This window comes from Onychostoma macrolepis, chromosome 06 (genome assembly GCF_012432095.1).
Source record: "Onychostoma macrolepis isolate SWU-2019 chromosome 06, ASM1243209v1, whole genome shotgun sequence".
Classification (NCBI taxonomy): Eukaryota; Metazoa; Chordata; class Actinopteri; order Cypriniformes; family Cyprinidae; genus Onychostoma; species Onychostoma macrolepis.
The window spans coordinates 13311610-13332225 of record NC_081160.1 but is presented as its reverse complement, the minus strand read 5'-3'; the positions used below and the strand labels follow the sequence as shown (position 1 = coordinate 13332225).

At 44.6% G+C, this 20616-nt stretch overlaps 1 protein-coding gene across 3 annotated transcripts in view; it reads right to left on the bottom strand.

Annotated features, from left to right (window-relative positions):
• The window catches only part of LOC131542021 (endonuclease V-like), a 158611-nt gene that overhangs the window by 49774 nt on the left and 88221 nt on the right, over positions 1 to 20616 (bottom strand). The gene's annotated exons all lie outside the window — the stretch shown is intronic.

The window sequence follows — 20616 nt, the reverse complement described above, 5'->3', positions numbered from 1 at the left end:
ATTAAAGGAAAACAGAAAGATCCAACTCCTCATTCATGCCATTTGGAGTAAGTGATTTAAGTTTATGGATCCAAAATGCTTCTCATTTCAATAATTCTTTATTTCTATTACCTCCTCTGCGTGATCCAATAACTTCCTCTATACCTATACATTCCAATTGTTTGATGTTATGTCCCAGTTCATTAAAATGTCTGGCTACTGAAGAAGTTATGTCTTGTCGTCGTATACTTGACTTATGTTCATTGATTCGTAATTTCAACTGACGCGATGATTTACCTATATATATTTTTTTGACAAGGACATTTTAACATATAGATCACATTTCAAGTTGAACATGTAATACAAGATGTAATTTTAAAGCATTTTCATGTTATTGGACATATAAACTCTCTACACTTGACCAAATTTCTTCACGCAGTACAATTTCTGCACGGGAAACAACCGGGAAAAAAGCAGACTTTTCCCGCCTTTTTACGCTTTAATGATTTGGTCAAGATCTGAACAAAAATTGGATATGTTCCTGACATTCATTAATTAAAAAATGCCATCAATTAAATTTACAAATTGAAAAAAATCATGATTTAATACACTTTTTGGATGTTAAAATAACGAAGATCAATGAGTCATTACATACAACAGTATTTCGGAAACCAACGGATAAAAATACAATATTATCTATTGACAGTTATCATCCAGTTCCTCTAAAACGAAGTTTACCAATTAGTCAACTGTATAGATTAAAACGTAATTGTAGTACTACACATGGATTTGATGAACAGGTAAAATCATTATTTCAACGTTTTCGTTCTAAAGGATATCCACAAAGCTAGTTAAATAATACATTAGATAAAGTAGACAAAGTGAATAGACATGATCTTTTGAAAATAGATAAACCCATTAAAAAACAACAGAATTTTTCAGTAAATTGTTCATTGACATACAATGAGCACAGTAATATGATAAAATCAGTCATTTATAAACATTGGCACATATTATCATTTGATACATCTTTGAACGACAAATTTCAGAATCACCCATTGTTTTCACCCTGATGATTTCAGTTTCATCAGATATGCTGATCAACTCAGATGTACCCTAGTGAAAAAAAATTGTATACTTAAGTACAATTTATTCGTATGTACTTCAGCATAACTAAATACATTTGTGGCACACTATAAATTGGTATACTTAAAGTCTGCTAAATTGGTACAACTAATTTTGTACTAAATGCATTTTAGTTGGGCAAAAGAAGTGCTGAAGTTCAACTGAAGTCGTAATAAATATACTTGTTTGTGCTAAAGTGGAACTATTCCAAGTATACTTAAGTACACTTTAAATATCCATTATATTACCGTATTGTCCCGAATATAAGACGACCCTGATTATAAGACGACCCCCCTTTTTCCAGATGTACCTGTGGGAAAAAGGCTTTTTGAAAACCAAATGTTTTTTGTTTTTTTTCTCTCTCTGTAAAACACATTTATTCTTAAATCATTTTCATATTGCATATTTTTCCAATTCTAATTTTTGTTTTGAAAGTATGGTAAATACTGGTAAAATGTATCAACAATGACATTGGAAAATTTTGATCTACCATTGAAATAACAGGTAGCCCATCTGAATTATATAAGAATTAGGCTATCCAACTCATAGTAGCCTACCAAAATGTTATTATCAGTAGACGTGAAATCTTATTGTAGTCTTCAAATCTGGGTACTGTCTTATGTTTTAAAATCACTTACAGAGGAAGTTTGGTCCCATCAGGCTAACATGACAGTCACGATCATGCTGCTGTAAGCTTTTCTTTTTCATTTGTTTTCATTCGCGATCTTTACAGCACACATTACATTACATATTTCATGGCACACTCGTTTTATGCGTTTTTGGCGCCACCTATTGTTGTGGGTGTATTATTGACATGTCAAAGTCTAGACCCTGAATATAAGACGACCGCGTTTTTTCAGATGTATTTCCAAGGAAAAAACATCGTCTTATATTCGGGTCAATACGGTATTTAATTTTTGAAATGCAGAATTCATTCTGCAAACTTCAAATGTATTTTGGTGACATTACAATTGCAATTTAATTACACTGTAAGAGTGTTGAACATACATTAATATTATACTAACAAACTGAAGTCATACTAACCCTTACTTTTAGTGACTTTAAAATGCATTGCAATGGCATTCCAAGAAAACTTGAAGTGTGCTAATGGCACAATTTTCTTGACCAAAATTGACCTGAAAAATGACTGAAGAACGACTGGCAGCTAGACAAGAATATACTGACCGGGTCGTCGACAAACTGCAGGCCAGCGAGGTGGGGCAGGTGCCCCTCCCGGACTCATCCGCCAAGGCTCACCAATGCCTCGTCCGACTAACCGAGCATGATGACATCGAAGCCTACCTTCATACCTTTGAGGTTATCGCAACCCGGGAGGGGTGGGTACTGGAAGAGTGGGCCCACATTCTCGCCCCTTTCCTAACCGGGGAAGCTCAGCGGGCCTATTATTCCCTACAAGCGCCCAGGAATGAAAAATATGATGAGCTCAAAGCCGAAATTCTTGCCAGGGTGGGTCTGTCTCCTTTGTGTGCGGCACAGCAGTTCGTCCAATGGACCTACGACGAACGGAAGACTATTAGAGCTCAAGCTGCGCAGCTCGCCCGATTGGCTTACCTGTGGCTCCTCACCGATTCACCTACCGCTGACCAGGTGGCGGAGAAGGTCATCGTGGATCGGCTCTTACGGGCGCTGCCCCGTCCGCTGTGACGCCCGGTCAGTATGACGAATCCACGTGACAATCGCCAGTCTTGTTGAATCTGTCGAGCTGGCGGAGGCAACGAACACTCGCGATGCCGGGAAGAGAGTGAGCCTGGCGCCCCGCAGGGTGATGGAGCAGCGTCCGCTCGAAGGTGCACCGCGACCAGTCAGCAGACTGGCGGTCCCCGACCTCGTCGATGAGCCAATGCCCACCGAACCCCCAGCGCCGACGGCCCGAGCCTGGATGGCTGGGTGCGTTCTGCACAAAGAAGGACCTCCCCCTGGCCCCATCAGGATGGTGAAGCTGGAGGGGAAACCAGTTGGGACGCAACTGGCCGGGGTTCGAGAAGCTCCTCCGCACTCCCAGGAGACCTGCCACTTCCGCCCGGGACCAGCCACGGAGGAAACGTCGGGGACCGCCTAACCAGCGACCGGCCTTCCTAACCACGGACAGCGAGAGGGAGTGTGAGTGTCAACCTACTAACATTCCGTCTGTCTACCTCGATGTGTTTCAACAGGTCACCAGGGAACAACGAGAGGACGATCACCTGCGCCACTGCTGGGGACAAGTGCGCCGAGTCGATGAGGTAGACAGATTGCCAGGCCCACACCCGCTCCCTCATTTTGAAATAAAAAATGGTCTGCTGTACTGTGTCACCCATAGGCGGGGGGAGGAAAAGTTCCTCTTGGTCGTGCCCAAAACTCAGACGGAGACAGTCATTGAGCTGGCCCATGCCCATCCGATGGCGGTACACCTCGGAGTAGAAAACACCATCCAACGCATCCGGGACCATTTTCACTGGCCAGGACTAGATGCAGAAGTGAAACGGTTCTGCCGTAGTTGCCCTACCTGCCAGCAGACGGCTCCTCGACATCCTCCCCCCAGCCCTCACATTCTACTACCGGTCATCGATGTGCCCTTTGAGCGGATCGGGATGGATCTGGTGGGGCCGCTGCCGAAGTCTGCCCGGGGTCATGAGCACATCCTGGTCATCGTGGACTACGCCACCCGGTACCCAGAAGCCCTTCCTCTTTGGGCGGCAAACGCAAAAAACATTGCCCGAGAGCTGTTTCTGCTGGCCAGCCAAGTCGGGATACCCAAGGAAATCCTGACTGACCAGGGTACACCCTTCATGTCCCGGGTCATGGCGGACCTCTGTCGACTCCTCAAGGTACAACATCTGAGGACGTCGGTCTACCATCCACAGACGGATGGCCTCGTTGAAAGGTTTAACCAGACGCTCAAACAGATGCTGAGGCGGGTGGTGGCCGAAGATGGGCGCGACTGGGACCTCCTGATCCCGTACGTGCTCTTTGGGATCCACGAGGTACCACAAGCCTCCACAGGGTTCACACCCTTTGAACTGCTGTTTGGAAGACAACCTCGAGGCCTTCTGGACATCGCTCGGGAAGCTTGGGAGAATCAACCAGCCCCACATCGCAGCCTTGTCGAGCACGTATGGGAAATGAGGGAACGAATTGACCGAGTCATACCCCTCGTCCGAGAACACCTTGTCACAGCCCAGCCCGACCAACAACGCCTCTACGACTGGCCCGCCCAAGTACGGGAGTTCCAGACGGGAGATCGGGTGATGGTTCTGGTCCCGACAGCTGCGTGTAAGTTCCTAGCGACCTGGCAAGGGCCCTACACAGTGGTGGAACGAATGGGACCCGTTACGTACCATCTGCGGCAACCCGGCCGCCGACAAGCAGAACAAATCTACCACGTCAACTTGCTCAACTTCTTGAGCAAATTGATGTGGTAGATTTGTTCTGCTTGCCACTTCTGGGTTCCCCGGCCCGAGCAACTCGCTGCGCTCGCCCAAACAGACCATCCAGTGGTAGACCTGGATCCGCAGCTGTCAGCGACCCTGAAGACGGAACTCAAGGCCCTGGTCAGTCAGTTTAAGGATGTGTTCAGTGAGACCCCGGGTAAAACCACCATCATAGAGCACGAAATCCGCACGCCCCTAGGAGTCTTAATACGGCAGCGACCCTACCGGATACCAGAAGCTCGCCGGCCGGCTATAGAGGAGGAGGTAAAGAAGATGCTCCAACTGGGAATCATCGAGCCCTCCCGTAGCCCCTGGGACAGCCCCATAGTGATGGTACCAAAACCGGACAACACCCTCCGTTTTTGTAACGACTTCAGGAAGCTCAATGCAGTCTCCACCTTCGATGGATATCCCATGAGCTCTTGGACCGGCTGGGCAAAGCTCGATACATCAGCACCCTAGACCTCACCAAAGGATATTGGCAGGTGCCCCTGTCCCAGAGCTCCCGGGAAAAGACAGCCTTTAGCACCCCCAATGGCCACTGGCATTACCGGGTGCTACCCTTCGGCCTGCACGGGGCACCTGCCACATTTCAACGGTTGATGGACATATTGCTCCGGCCAAACCAAGCCTACGCGGCCGCTTATCTGGATGATGTCATCATCCACTCGGAGTGCTGGGAGACTCACCTAGAGCGTCTACGGAGGGTGTTGACAGAGCTTCGGCGGGCTGACCTCACTGCCAACCCCAAGAAGTTCCCACGTCCTGTCAACAAGACGCAGGTACGAGCCTTCTTGGGGTTGGCAGGCTACTATAGATGTTTCATTCCCAACTTCTCCTCTATAGCCTGCCCCCCCCTGTCAGACCTTACCAGGAAGGGGCAGCCGGAAAAGATTGTCTGGACGCCGGAAGCAGAAGCCGCCTTCCAGGCCCTCAAGACGGCCCTCACGTCCTCCCCGGTCCTGCACCAGACTTCAGCTGCCCCTTCACGTTGTATACCGACGCCTCCGGCACTGGCTTAGGAGCGGTCCTCTCCCAGCTCCGGGATGGAGAAGAACATCCCGTGGTCTATATAAGCCGTAAACTCTCCCCCGCGGAAACCAGGTACGCGACGTTGGAGAAAGAGGCCCTGGCCATAAAGTGGGCAGTCCTGGAGTTGAAATACTACCTGTGGGGCCGTCGTTTTACCCTCGTCACAGATCATGCACCACTCCAATGGATGGCCAAAGCAAAGGACACGAACGCCCGGGTGACTCGGTGGTTCCTCGCACTCCAGGACTTCCACTTCCAGGTGCAACATCGGGCCGGGGCCGACCAAGGGAATGCAGATGGACTCTCCCGGGGCTGGTCCGGTTGGGCAGGTCTGACAGGTAACATCAAATTCCCCTCCCCTAATACCCCCACAACAACTTGTGTGTTTCCCCACAGAACAAGGTCGACGCCTAGGGGGGGGGGGATGTGGCGAGTGTCCCAGTTCCAGATCAGTGTCGCCCTGGAAACGCCGCTCCCACACTGATCACACAACACCAACACCTGTGCGTGATGAGTGGCGCATCTGGAGCTCGTTCCCCTCAACCATAAAAGCCAGGAGAAGAGGCACGGGTGGAGAGGCGCAACGGAGCTCCAGCCGGAACTATTGCTTGTTTCTTCTCATTCCCCACAGAATCAGATTGCACCCCAGAAGAGTGACACTTCGCACTATACTTCACCCCACGAGCACTGAGTGGATTACTGCACCGAACACCCTTCATCTGAGCACGTGTGATCAGTGTGCGTCAATAAATCAACCTCGGGAGCAATTATTGCATTTCAGCGCCTGTGTGCTCATTCACACCGCAACAACGGTTACAAATACTACTATAAGTAAACAGTTTTTTTTTTCAGTGACAGCACAAATTATATGGACTTAAAGACTGCAAATTGCCGAAAAGTCTTAATATAGGCGCACTGGTGCAGTAAGCAGTGCGTGGAAATAAAAGTGAAACTGTATAGAACACGAAAGTGCGTTAAACTTGAAGCTGTTGAAGTCAGCGGACACAACATTAAATATGATCTGCAGAATGTTTTGCTTCCCTTTTACCTGACATGATCTGTAATTAATGCTGCAGGAAAAAATTGGATAAACCAGCATAACATTAGTTTTATTCTTGTACATGCACTTCACAAGTTCACACTTACATATAATCAAACTGAGTAAAGGTTATGCGTATTTGGCGTGCTGTCCAGGGAGAGGGCTCCGAGCTCGGCAAGACTCCCGAGCCCAGGGCTCTCCCCCTGTCCGGGGAGAGGGGTCCAAGCTTGGTGTTTGGCCCGGCCTCAAAGTGCTCCCCCGAGTGCTTCTCCCCGAGCGGGGGTAGAACGGGCTAAAGGTGTGGAGTCTAGGGATGCAACGATTATAGATTTTGTTGGTACGATTATAGTCTGAGGAATAATCACGGTTTCACGATTATTACAATTAGTATGCATTTATTCATTTCACAACATAAAATCACATAAACACTCTTTAGATATTAAAGTGTTATTTATTGCTGCCTTTTGAAACAGAAATAACACAGTAACCATTAATACAGCACAAATTAATAATACTTAAAAAAAAAAAAAGGTCATCTCTCCTATTGGAATTAAAAAAGGTGACCTCTGATCTGTAAACATCCATGTCAGTAATTCCCTTTTGAAAATAACAAATGTATTTGGTGTTTTCATTTCATTCTTTCTACATTTCTTTTGGACCTGAGGTACAGAACTTGGAAAGATGGTGAAAAATAAATTGACTTATGAATAATACTATAACAGGGATGATAAATCACAATATTAAGTAAGTATTATTAATATAAGACTAATATTGACTTTGTTTATCCCACAGAGGACACTGTTACTAATGAGGGGAATAAACTAAACTATTATTGTAATCAATTGTCATCCATACTTATTCATTTTAATAATCTTTATTCATCTGATTTTACATATGGCCTGAAAAAATCATGTCTATTATTTTGGTTTGTGAGATCGAGATCGAGCTGCCCACACAAACATTTAGGAGGACAAAAACGTGTTATCAACGCTGACCAGGGACTTTCATTAATAAAATAGCTTAGATACTGGATCGCTACATTATATTAATCAGCAAAGAGGGGGTAAAAAGACTGGACTGTTTAAATAACTAAACTCAAATCTTCATTGTTTGTAGTGACGCGCAGATGCAGGTAGGCTAATTCACACACTCTCTCTCTCTCTCTCTCTCTCTCTCTCTCTCACCGCACTATTTCATCTCTGAAGCGGACAGAATGTTAGAGCTAACGAACTTCGTGTCAGGTGGTCCTTAAAATCGTTAATTGCACAGCGAGAACAGGTTGGCTAGCCGTGCATTATCCTTTATGTATTCGCTCTTTAACAGCAATTTTTAACGGCAATATTTAAGTGACGCCCTGGTCATTCTTGATGTATCCAAAATGGTGCCACACTATCGACTTCAGTCATTTCTCTGGTGGAAATAAAGGATCGCTGTTTGATTCCTCTATCATAGTTAATCTAGTAGCCTCTGTGTCTCTGATTAGCACGGCATTTTAAGCTGGTGCACCGCTAGTGTAACTTTGTTTTAGTTTTGCGCAAGTTTCAACAGTTCAACAGTTCGTGCAACAGAAACACTCGGTGTAGCGGAGCCTTTACAATTAATTAACCGCGACGTTTTAAAGCGCGGTTAATCGTAAAACCGGTTAATCGCTGCATCCCTAGTGGAGTCGTGGGTGGTGGAGGGATGCTGAAAGTCGAGATAATGGAGGTAGGACGTACTTGGTTATTTCTAGGAGATTCCTCGTGCGTTGATTGGAAAAATGGTGTAATCATTAATGATTAGTTGGCCATGTTAATTATCTGTGCATGCTTCTCCCGAAATTTGTTTATAAAACATCACTTCACGAGTTCACACTTACATATAATCAAACTGAGTAAAGGTTATGCGTATTTGGCATGCTGTCCTGCTCGATATAGCTCGAAAAGCGCTGAGGATGTTAACATCTGAGGTAACTGTAACAGCTGGGGGGGCCACGTAGAAGCGAACCAGCAGTTCTGGTAAAATCCTCCAAAACCGACAGAGGGGGGCGGCGTCGGTAAATAATTGGATATTGACTGGAGAAGAAATCAAGTCACTGTAAAAGAAGGATTAATGAAGGATATCCACAAACCGAGCTCATTGCGGCATGAGTCGGTTATGGATATTCGGTCCTGTAGATCGTGAGCGGAGGATGCGCGAGAGAGGTGTGAGATAAAAGGGCGGCCTTGCGGAATGATGCGCATTGCAAAATTTAAATGGCCGAGAACGGACAGCAGCTCGCGTTTGGAGCAGCTTGTGTTGGTTAAGAGGGTGGATGCTACCAGAATCGTTGTGTCAATTTTTGTTAATCTAGGTTGATACCTAAAAACTTGATGGAAGTGCTTGGGCCTGAGGTTTTGTCTTGAGTGAAGGGAATCCCGAGCTCTGTGAAGAGTTTTTGTGTTGTCAAAAGGGGCTGGGATGGAGTAGTACAGTAGGGTACGGCGTAATTGTTGGAGAGGATCCAGCAGATTGCTTCTGACAACATGTCGAAAATTTTAGTGTTGCTTCTGCAGCCGAACGTGAGGCGGACGGAAAAGTAAAAAAAAAAATTTTACGACTCCGGATGCTGAATAAGTGCCAAAATCCTGGGTGAATGGGCATCACCTTAAAGGCAGAGGTGATGTCAACTTTGGCCATCCAAGTGCCGCGACCTGCGTCTTTAATCATGGTAATGGCTTGGTCGATGTCGTGATAATGAAGAGAAAATTCTTAGAGCGGAATGAGGCTGTTAACACTTGAGAGCGAGGAGTTATGCGGGGAAGAGAAATCAATTATGAGGCGTTTTTTTTCAGGGAAAATTTTCTGGTAGCTACGCCTATGGGACTAATGCGGAAAATGTTAAATGGAGGAACGGAAAAGGGGCCGATCATGAAATTTGCATCTATTTCTTTCTTGATAAGAAGATCGACTGTATTGAGATTGAGATTGGGGAAGATGAGGTTTTCAGAGGGGAGATTTTCAACACCGGGATGAAAGCTATGTGAGGGACCCGGCAGTAGATATTCAGAGAAATTAGGGTCAGGTTGATAAAGCAATTCAGAAGACAAATGAGAAACATTTACGGGAGTCGATAAATACTATTTATCATTTTTATTTGCAGCTGGGCAGATCAAGCGGGTTTGAGCACCGCCACAAAAATTACAAATATGCATGTATCGGCAGCGTTGTCTTGAGCATCGTCCTGAATTAAAGTTGGCACAGAACTGGCTGCGGGAGGAAGATGAGGGGCGGTGGTCAGTGGAAGCGGGGAGAGAAGGATTGGTTTAGGTGCTTGGAAAGCGTGGGATGTTGCTGGTGGATTTGGGCTTTGATGGTTCGGGGCAGGGAGGAATGGATGGGTTGACCAAGGGGCATGTTATGGTGGAATGGGCGATGGAACGGCAGACTGCGCATGAAATATTGTGGCAGCCTAAAAATGGTGTCTAAAGCCCCCCAGTAAGGGCACTGATTCCACTGGGCCACTCGGATGGAGCATTTAGCTGAGAACAGCTTGTGTTAAGTGTAGAAATGTGAGCCCCCATTTGATAATGCAAACTCCGCGATGATCGCAAGATAGTCACTGAGCTCGCGTCTTCTGTGTGGGAAGACTGAGCAAATGATTTCGGAGTAACGAATGAAAGCGATTGTAAATTCGGTGAAAGATAAAGTACGTGAATGATTGTGTGCCGTATATTTTTAGAGTGACTGCTAATCCGCCGCAGTCAATTTGGCGATCTGCTGATGGAGAAGAAATAGGAGAGAGAAGGGAAAACAGATCGACATCTGCACCTGCTAAAATTTGGCCCTGGGGGCGGGCCAAACATTGGGAAGAATAGCGGGCGTCGGGACTTTCGCTACTAGTGGAGGCATCCTCGCGCTAGAGCTGAATGGTGGGGCTTGGGGCCATGGGTAGGGAAGAGGATTAGGAGTGGGGAAAAACAGGGATTGAGGATGGGGCTGTGCTGCCAGCGGAGGCGTGCTCGCGCTATCGTGGTGACTTGTGGAAGCGCACGCTGGCACGTCAACTGGAGGAGCTGCGGGCTGACGCTTGGAGGATCGGGAGCTGGTGGCTGCTGGATCCGGAGCGTGGCCCAGGCTTGCAGAAGGCCTTTGCTTTGGATGAAGGAGTGTAGATTGGAGGTGGAGCCCCTGCCTGGAGCGAGGCGTAGAGAGCTTGGAGGTCCGCTTTGCTCGCACAGCGAGGGGCGCTGAGTTTTGAGGGCTGGTCAGGATCATTTTAATAATTTGTTTAATAATTCATGATCATTTCACAGCCCAAAAGGCTGCAGTCCACATTTCCAAGTGCAACGTTGTCATTGTCTGTACGGGACATTAAAGAACCATTAATGGAAAAAAGTGTGTTGGTACAGGTGCATTGGAGTGTATTGGGAATATACTAAAGTATTAAACCTTCTGATCAAGTTCGTGAATTTCTTTCACCATTTCAAATCCATGACTATTATGTTGTTTACATATCTTTACTTTACTGAACAAGGCCAAACAGTTTTGTCAGGATCTTGTGTCTTAGTCTTGTTATTATTTATTTTAGAGGTGCTTTCTGTGGATAAATTGAGGTTGGTTGTTGTGTGTTCTTTTTTGTATTGTGTACATGTGAGCCTTTTTACCCAAGACAAATTTTTATCACTGGTTGATAGTTAATAAAAAAATTTTTTTTTTTTTTTTGGAATCCTTTTGTAACTACTTTCTAAATGTGACCATGGGCCACAAAACCAGTCATAAAGGCCAATTTTTTTTTTAATTGAAATTTATACATCATCTGAAATCTGAATAAATAAGCTTTCCATTGGTGTATGGTTTGTTAGGATAGGATAGTAGTAAGTAGCTGCCACCAAATGACTAAATGATGAATTGCTTTCACCTTTCGTGACCTCATAATATTATTAATAATAATAATAATAATAATAATAATAATATCCATATGTGACCTTTGATCTCATAATGAGTTTCAGATGCAGAAATCGGGCAAGCATGAAACTCCGACGTCATCTGGGATGAGATATGGTGTTTGTACGTGTCTGTCCAGTGGAAAAGCATAAATGATCTGTCGAGTAATGTTTTTGAAGGTTTTATGGTGTGTTTTGAATAGTCCTCATAGGAACATCTGTGGGGCGCGTTCTCTCTCTCCCTCTATGGGATCCGTGAGAAAAACAATGAACAAGCAATATTAAAAAGTAAAGGAAATTAAGAGATCGGTTTTAAGACACACACCCAGCACTCACACATATATTCTGTTGGTTGTATAAAAGAATTTAAATAAAATGGGTAACATGGCTATCAATGAGAAGGGAAAAAAAATAGCTTAACAAATAAAATGGTTAAAAAATGTAAATTGCCTTACATTCTTCAGGGGAATAGAGAAAACACGTCTTCATGGTATTCCAGTTGGTCTCAAATGAAATGATTACAAAAAAATGGTCATGTTTAAACTTTAATTCTGTAGCTCTCTCTCTCTAAGAGCTTTTCGCATCAAGTTGTGAAATGGGTGTGAAAGGATGGAGGGGTGACGCTGGCACCCACAGCTCCTGCCATTTCGGTACATTGTGAGTGAGAAAACTGATAAGCTTTGCAAACATTTTAAAATGAGATATATATAGGTATATTCTTACTTTAATGTTTAAATAAACAGATTCCCTATATGTCTGAAGTTCTTATATTTTAACTAATTTCACATTAAATTATGGTTATTTTATTCATCATCTTCAAAATTGTATTCCGCCACATACGGTGTGATGAAACATGCAAACAAATGCTTTCTGTATGTTTTTAAATATAAAAGTAGCAACATCTAGGTTGTCTTACAGCTGCACGATGGCTCGGTGGGCTACAACGCTGTGGCATGAACAGATACTCGTTTTGATCACGTACCTAATCCCAGGCCGGGCTTCAAAACATTTTAAATTATTTATCTAAAATTGCAACTAATTTAAATATTGATCAACCTTTATTCTACGAATTCGACGTTGGTTGTGGTTATTTCACAGTGTTTTGTTACAATGCAGACAAGACTCGTGACTATCTTTTAGAAAATCGTTCCAGAGAATGAATTCCCCCAAGCATTTTTGGAATGTTTATACAGACGAAGTAAGGACAAACCATTATGTTGTGTTTAAATAACAGTTCGAGGTGTTTGTACATCTGTTTCAGTTCTAGCCGTGATGAAATAAATAATTCTAATTAGACATGACCGTCCTGGTTATTTTCAAACGACCACCCCGACGTCGGGAGTCCAGGATGTCATGGACCGAAAAAATGGAATCTTCTTCGATGGTGGGTATAGGAGGTGCGTGGTCAGGATCAGGTTCTGTGGTGGGGGGGAGAACAGAAGGATAGTACGTTTTCAAGAGTGAGACATGAAAGACTGGGTGAATCTTGAATTGAGGAGGGAGGTGAAGTTTATATGTGACTGCATTGACTTGATGGAGAATTTTAAAAGGTCCGATGTATCGTGAGCTTAATTTACGGCAAGGTTGACGTAAACAAATGTCACGTGTCGAGAGCCAGACCAGCTGGCCAGGTTCGAACATGGATGTATCCTTTCGTCGTGTATCCGCAAACCTTTTATGTCTGTGTACAGCCCGTTGGAGATGATGGTGGCATCATTCCACACTCTTTCACTCTCTCGAAACCAATAATTCACAGAAGGGACTTGGAAGGCTCACCGGACCAAGGAAACAATGGGGCTGGAAACCAAGGAAGCATTGAAAGGGGTTAGTCCGGTGGTGGTCTGGTGCAGAGAGTTTTGGGCGATTCCGCCCAAGCGAGGAATTGATTCCATGTGTCTTGGTGATTCTGACAGAACGTGCGGAGGAAACGATTGATCTCTTGAACCTTCCTTTCAGTTTGTCCATTAGCCTGAGGATGGTACCAAGTCAGACTTATCGTAACCCCGAGAAGAGAAAAGAAAGCTCTCCAAACCCGTGAAATGAATTGCGGTCCTCGATCGGACACAATGTCTTCAGGGATGCCAAAATGCAAACACCTGGTTGAAGAGGCTCTCAGCGGTAACAAGGGCTGTAGGGAGGCCTGGCAAAGGGATCAGTTTACAGGCTTTGGAGAATCTATCGACTATAATGAGAATGCATGTGTTGCCTCCTCAAGGAGGTAAATCAGTGATGAAATCTATGCCCAGATGTGACCAGGGCCGTTGTGGAATGGGTAGAGGTAGCAGTTTTCCAAAAGGTAAGTGACGTGGAGTCTTGGATACAGCGCAGACTTGACATCCCTGGACAAAACGCTGTATTTCTTTTCTCATACCTGGCCACCAATATCGTTGTTGTAACAGTGTGTAGGTCTGTGCTGCTCCAGGATGACCTGTACCAACCGACGAATGAGCGGATTCGATGAGAGGTAGCCGATGTTCGTTAGGAACGTAAGTGAGGGTGTCCGGGCATTCCGTGGGGCAGGTTCTTGTCTTGTGGCTTCGGATCTGATCATCAATGTCCCACTGAATAGGGTTAACAAAACGGTAGTGGGCAGGACTGGTTCGGGGTCGTCGACTGTGTCTGGAGGGGCATGGAGACGGGACAAGGCGTCAGCACGGATGTTCTTTGTGCCTGGACGATAGGTGATATGGAAGTGAAACCGTGTGAAGAATAAGGCCCAACGGGCTTGTCGCGGTTTAGTCTCTTGGCTTCTTTGAGATACTGGAGGTTTTATGATCGGTAAGCACCATGAATGGATGTTGTGCCCTTCAAGCCAGTGCCTCCACTCCTCCAGAGCCAATTTAATGGCGAGGAGTTCACGGTTTCACGCCATAGTTCTGTTCAGCTGGTGACAATTTCTTTGAGAAGAACGCACAGGGTAGAGGTTTATGGACAGTCTCCTGATGTTGAGACAGGATTGCACCTACTCCGGTCGTGGAGGCGCCGACTTGATGATGAAGGCTAGATCTGGATTGGGATGATGTAACAGAGGAGCACTGATGAATTGGTTCTTCAGGGTTTGGAAGGCATGATCCGCATCCAGGTTCCAGGACAGGGACTTCGGTTTCCTTTCAGAAGGGAGGTAAGTGCCGGGTTATGGTGCTGTAGTTATTAATAAATCTGCGATAGAAATTTGCGAAACCTAGAAATCGTTGGAGTTCCTTTATTGTTTGAGGAGTTGGCCATGAAGTGATTGCTGTGACTTTTCCCTCGTCCATCTGCACCCCCTGCTCACTCACAAGATATCCAAGGAAGGCAACGGATTCTTGGTGGAAGAGGCATTTCTCTGCTTTCAAGAAGAGGGAGTGATCTCGTAAGCGTTGGAGAACTCTAGAGACATGTCGTTGATGTGCAGATTCGTCTTGGGAAAAGATCAGAATATCATCGATATACACAATCACGAATTTATTGAGGAATTCCCGAAGTACCTCATTCATGAAATCTTGAAACACCGAAGGGGCGTTGACCAGCCCATACGGCATTACGAGGTACTCATAGTGACCTGAAGGGGTAATGAAGGCAGTTTTCCACTCATCTCCATCTCGTATCCTAATGAGATTATATGCACTCCTGAGGTCTAGTTTGGTGAAGATCTTAGCACCTCGTAGCTGTTCGAGTGACGTGGGTACAAGAGGGAGTGGATACCGAAACTTTATGGTGATCTTGTTAAGAGCGCGATAATCAATACAAGGTCTTAAGCCCCCATCCTTTTTTGCAACGAAAAAGAAACTAGAGGCTGCTGGGGAAATCGAAGGACGAATGTACCCCTGTTTTAAGGCTTCTTGGATATATTCTTCCATGGCTCGTTGTTCTGGAATGGAAAGTGAATATATGTGTCCACGGGCACCTGTTTACCTGGTTCCAGGTCAATAGCGCAATCCCAAGGTCGGTGAGGAGGGAGATGAGAGGCTTTCTCCGGGCTAAAAACGTCTGCAAAAGAGGCATAACAGGAGGGAATGACTATGGACTGTTTTTCTCGAGGGCTTTCAATCGGGTTACGGCAATGGAGATACTCTTTGGCGAAGGAGAGTCAGGTTTCGGGAGTTTAGGGAAACAAGTATGGAAACATGTAGAACCCCAGCGTAGAATATCTCCGTTAGCCCATGATACTTCGGGATTGTGTTGAATAAGCCAGGGTCTCCCCAGAATGATCGCAGAAGTAGAATTCTCTAACACTAAAGGAGTGAATGGTTCTTCGTGCAGACAACCTACTCGTAGTGTGATTGGTTTGATTATGTGTTTCACATACCCATGGTTCAAGGCTTTCCCCGTCACTGATTTTGCTGTGAACTGGGTTGGAGAGCGAGTCTTCGGAGTTGAAGTTGCCGACAGAGGCGCCGAGATGAAATTCCCGCTGACCCTGAATCGATGAGGGCGGTAACTGAAATTACACCATTAACGGAAATCAGTGACACAATGGTGGATAGTGGAGTTACATTGAGAGGACTGCTCATCACAGAGCTCACCAAGAGACGAGGTGGACGCACAGGGCAGACACCGATGTAATGGTTGCTATCTCCGCAGTACAGACAAAGGTTATTGGTCAAAAAGTCGCGTCCTTTCGAGTGGAGAAAGACGGGTCTGGTCAATTTGCATAGGCTCCATCCCATGGGGCTCTGGATTCTCTGCTGCCCTAGGTGAAGGGACATATGACGAGTGGTGGTGATCGGAATAACAATTTTGAACTCGACGGAGACTCGGATTGACTGATGAATAAATTTCTCAATGCCCATGACGTCATCGTAAATGGCAAGTTGTAATCTTAGGGCTGGATTCAATCCTTGACGGTAAGTAGTGATGAGTGCTCTTTCGTTCCATCCACTCGCACCGGCAAGAGTCCTAAACTTCAAAGCATAATCAGTGATAGACATTTGGCCTTGTTTTAGATGATATAGCTGTTCCCCAACAGATGAGTCACCTACGGACTGCCAAAGACTTCTTTGAAATGTGTTATGAAGTTCTGAAGAGACTCAGTAACCGGTCCTGCTTGATTCCACATAATCTCCGCCCATTGAAGTGCTCGACCAGATAAGAGTGAAATGATGAAAGAGATTTTCGACCTTTCCATAGGGAAATGGTAAGGTTGTACCTCTAGGGCAAGAGAGCACTGAAGAAGAAATCCGTTGCAATCTTCCTCCCGGCCAGAGAAGGGCGCTGGTTTCACCATCGGACTAGAAATGAACAGCGGGAAGAAGCGACAGATGCGGAAGTGGGGATCGCTGCAGCCCGAGCTCAGCAGGATCGGCGGAGGAATTCCAGTTGGATCGGATTGTCCTGAATCCATATCGGTTTTATGGTCGAACCTTCTGTCAGGATATACACTCGGATGACAAGGTTAGTAGGATTCAGAACAATATTTAATGAAGATCTTGTTGGAATGCAGGTGAGTTCAGAGCACCAATGAGTACAGTGAGAGTAATGCTGGTAAATGACCGTCTTCTCTTTTGCAGGGCACTGTCCAAGGAATTCAATGATCGGGAAAGATGTCCAGATGAGTGGAACCGGTAAGTCTCATAAAGGTATGCTGAAACAGACTGGAACATACGGGAACAACACAGGAACAACCGTCTGAAACACAGAGAACTGGTTAGTTGGTCTTTCCTAGTTCAAGGTTCGACAGGGACTGGAAGTGAAGCGTGTTCCTTTATAGTGCTTAATGATGTTGGGATTGCTGATTGATGACAGGTGCAGATGATTAGTATTCGGGTGAGTGTGATCTTTGTGTCCAGTGTGTGAATGAGCCTGATTGATCCCTGACACACACACATTGCACAGTGTAATTATCTACAGATAATTATATATTATACAACCCAGCACAGAAAACTTTACATCTTAGAAAATAAATAAATAAATAATGAATGTGCTTTAACCCTTTAAAACCTAAGGGTAAAACAAGTCATTTTCACACATTTTGTTTATTTGACTGTAAAATTCTAACAGAATGTGCTATTTTCAAGTGCAAAGTGTCATTTTTTTTTCAGAAAACAAATGGCTTTCAAAAAGTACAGTTTTTGACCATTAATCTTGTGTTTTGAGTTTGTAAACATAATTTAAATAGACAAAAATAAAAAAAACCTGAATATTTATTTTTATTTAGAAAAAAAAGAGAAAAATCATGACCGAAATAATCCAACACTTCTTACTTCAAAATTCAACTATAATACATATATACAAGTATTTTTGGGACACTGGGTTGCACAGTTTTCATTCAGGCTTTTTTGTTCATACACGCAACACATTTACAAATGCATGTACATGCATACACCCATTCATTTACATGCGCGGACTCATTATAGCGACGCACACACCACATGTGAAAAAGTCTCACTCAGCCTGCTCCCAAAGTCTCATCAAAAATCATCCTAATCAACTCTTATGCTGTTTACTCCTCCTTGACCATGTTTTTGTTCATTTTGTTTATTATTTGTTCATTTGTTTATGCAATCCAAAACTCCGCGCTCCCTATCTCTCTATTCAAATTCTCCCTTCCCGCTCTCCCGGATATCTGCCGTCATTTGTTGACGGAGCGCAAGAAATTACCGTAATAAGCCATATATTGCCGAAAAGCGCATGTTGTCTGCTGTCAGGAGCAATTTGAATTATTTTGATAGTGCAAACGGTAGAAGAGTTATGGTAACATGAATACAGCTTGGTCTGATGTGTCGGCGCCGACACAGCCGGTTTAAAAGGGTTAAGAGAGAGATCCTAGTGTGCTATGTGTCAAAATTTTGATTTATTGCCCCTCATAAAAATACCCCCCCAACCCAAAACTGGACATCTGTTTTGTCCACCCCCACCCAACTAAATGACCATCTGTTTTTACTGTCCAGTGATCCTAAGGAATGTGTGTTTTGGGAAACTTATTTTTGTGTGTGGGCCATTGAAATTTAAACTCTAAATTGTGAAACTGTAGTAAGCTACTCGTCAAAATCTTGTTACAAGTTAGAAAAGAAGGGAAAAATAACTGTGATCTTAAATAAATAAATAAACAAAGAAAGAAAAAGAGCAGACTACGTCAGATAACCTCGCACTACCGTGTCAAACTCAGAATGAGCTTACGAAGACCGAGGTCAGACCACACCTACTGCCAGCCCCTAACAGCAGGTGTACTGCCGGCTTCTGTTGTAACGTTGTGTTTAAAAAAGGAGTGTTGAGGGTAGCCTATATTCCCCTAGACACAAAATACAGACGGAGGTTTTGCGAATTGGAAAAACAGAAAATTGTTCTACAACAATGGCTGAAACATCATAACCTAAAACTCCCGAGAAGACCGTTGAGGGTGCTATGGGTGATCTTACTCTAGCGCCTAGGAAGATGAAACATGGACCGTGTTTGGTCAATTTCCTCCACGAACCTCGTGTATGCAGTTATAACTTTGACAAAACCAACAGGGAGGTCAGACTGCGTACCGTGGACAATGATGAAAGGTTCACGTACGACACGTGCGAAGATCCTGAATTGTTTTTCACTGTAAAAGACTGGTGTTTATTTTACAACTATGTCTGACGTGATCTAAAAGACGGTTGCGACGACCCACTATTCATAGGGGAGTGGAACGGTATTATGCCTGGAATGAGATACAGAGTGCTGGGGACCATGTTAACAAGTACGCTGATGATTACGTTTATATACTATGTAGCGATCACACTGAAGGCCTACCTGAGCGTGCATGGCCGATATCTGAAGAGGATCATCTCAAATACTATAGAATTAAATTCTTGTTTCAATGGAAAGATGTCCCTGCGTTAGAATACATATTTGAGAAGATTGACAAAATGTTTAAATGGTGCGAGGCATTTGACAGATACAACAACATGAAATTGTTTCACGGTGTGTGGTGTGTGACCAGTCGGAGAGGCGTTCACGTAGCTCCGCCTACATTCTATTATCATTAAACACAGAGCGACAGGGCTCTCAGGGGAAATAGACTTTCAAACACTAACACCGGCAACATGACCCAAGAAAATACTTCAACACCTCTTAGTTTTGTATGCGACGAGGATCCGCAGAGAGATCGTCTATGGACAACATTACCTGGCTGAACATATTTTGTACAGAGCTCGGATACCATAACCTCGTTTTCCTGGCAAAGCACGCACCGTCTCAACCTGCAGCACCTGACGCCGCAACCTCCGATTCCGTCTCGGATTCGGTCGACGGGTGCATCGGCGTGACCGCCCATAAAATTATTAAAGCCGTTGTCGGGATCATTCTGGAACATCTGGTTGACAGGCAGCTTAAAAAAAATTGCTATGGTTGTTCGGTCGACCATCCTTCGCAAAAACAACATTCGTGTCTCTATGAGGCTCCGGCGTACTATTTTCTCGGCTGTTTTGAAGAACTGAGGGGTAAAGTGTGTAAATACGATCTAAAGTTCATTCTGGCCAGAACCTTGAAACTGTTCGGTTTATCACCGCACCTCCAGAGGATTCAGGGCGTTGTCGATGCTGTTCTGTGTGAACTCAGAGATGAGATGTACATAGTGGGTGGATTGGCAGAACTCAGGACGAAACAAAACGTTTTCAGCAAGTACGCATGGGCACGCCCGCTGAAGAATAAGACGGGGAAGGAGGTTACGAAAGCGTTCAAATCTATACTCAAAGAAAACCGCTGCCTCAAAAATTACAGACTGATAAAGGTACTGAATTTTTTAACAAACATTTCCAGCAACTAATGAAAAAGTATAACATACATCATTTTGCTACAGCAAGTGATGTAAAATCATCGGTGGTGGAGCGTTTTAATCACACGCTTAGGGACAGAATGGCACGATTTTTAACAGCCATCAATTCAAAACGTTATTACAATATCTTACAAGATCTTATAGATGGGTATAATGCCAGCTATCACAAAAGCATTAAAATGCGACCCCTGGACGTTCATAAAGAAAACGAAGCAGATGTGTTTAATAATCTGTATGGAAGGATGCGTAAAGGTGCACCTGTCTTTAAGTATAAAATTGGCGATGTGGTTAGGGTGTCTAAAGTCAGGAATGTGTTTTCTAAGGGGTACGAGCAGAATTACACAGAAGAGTTTTTCACTATAGCAGCCTGTATACCCCGGACCC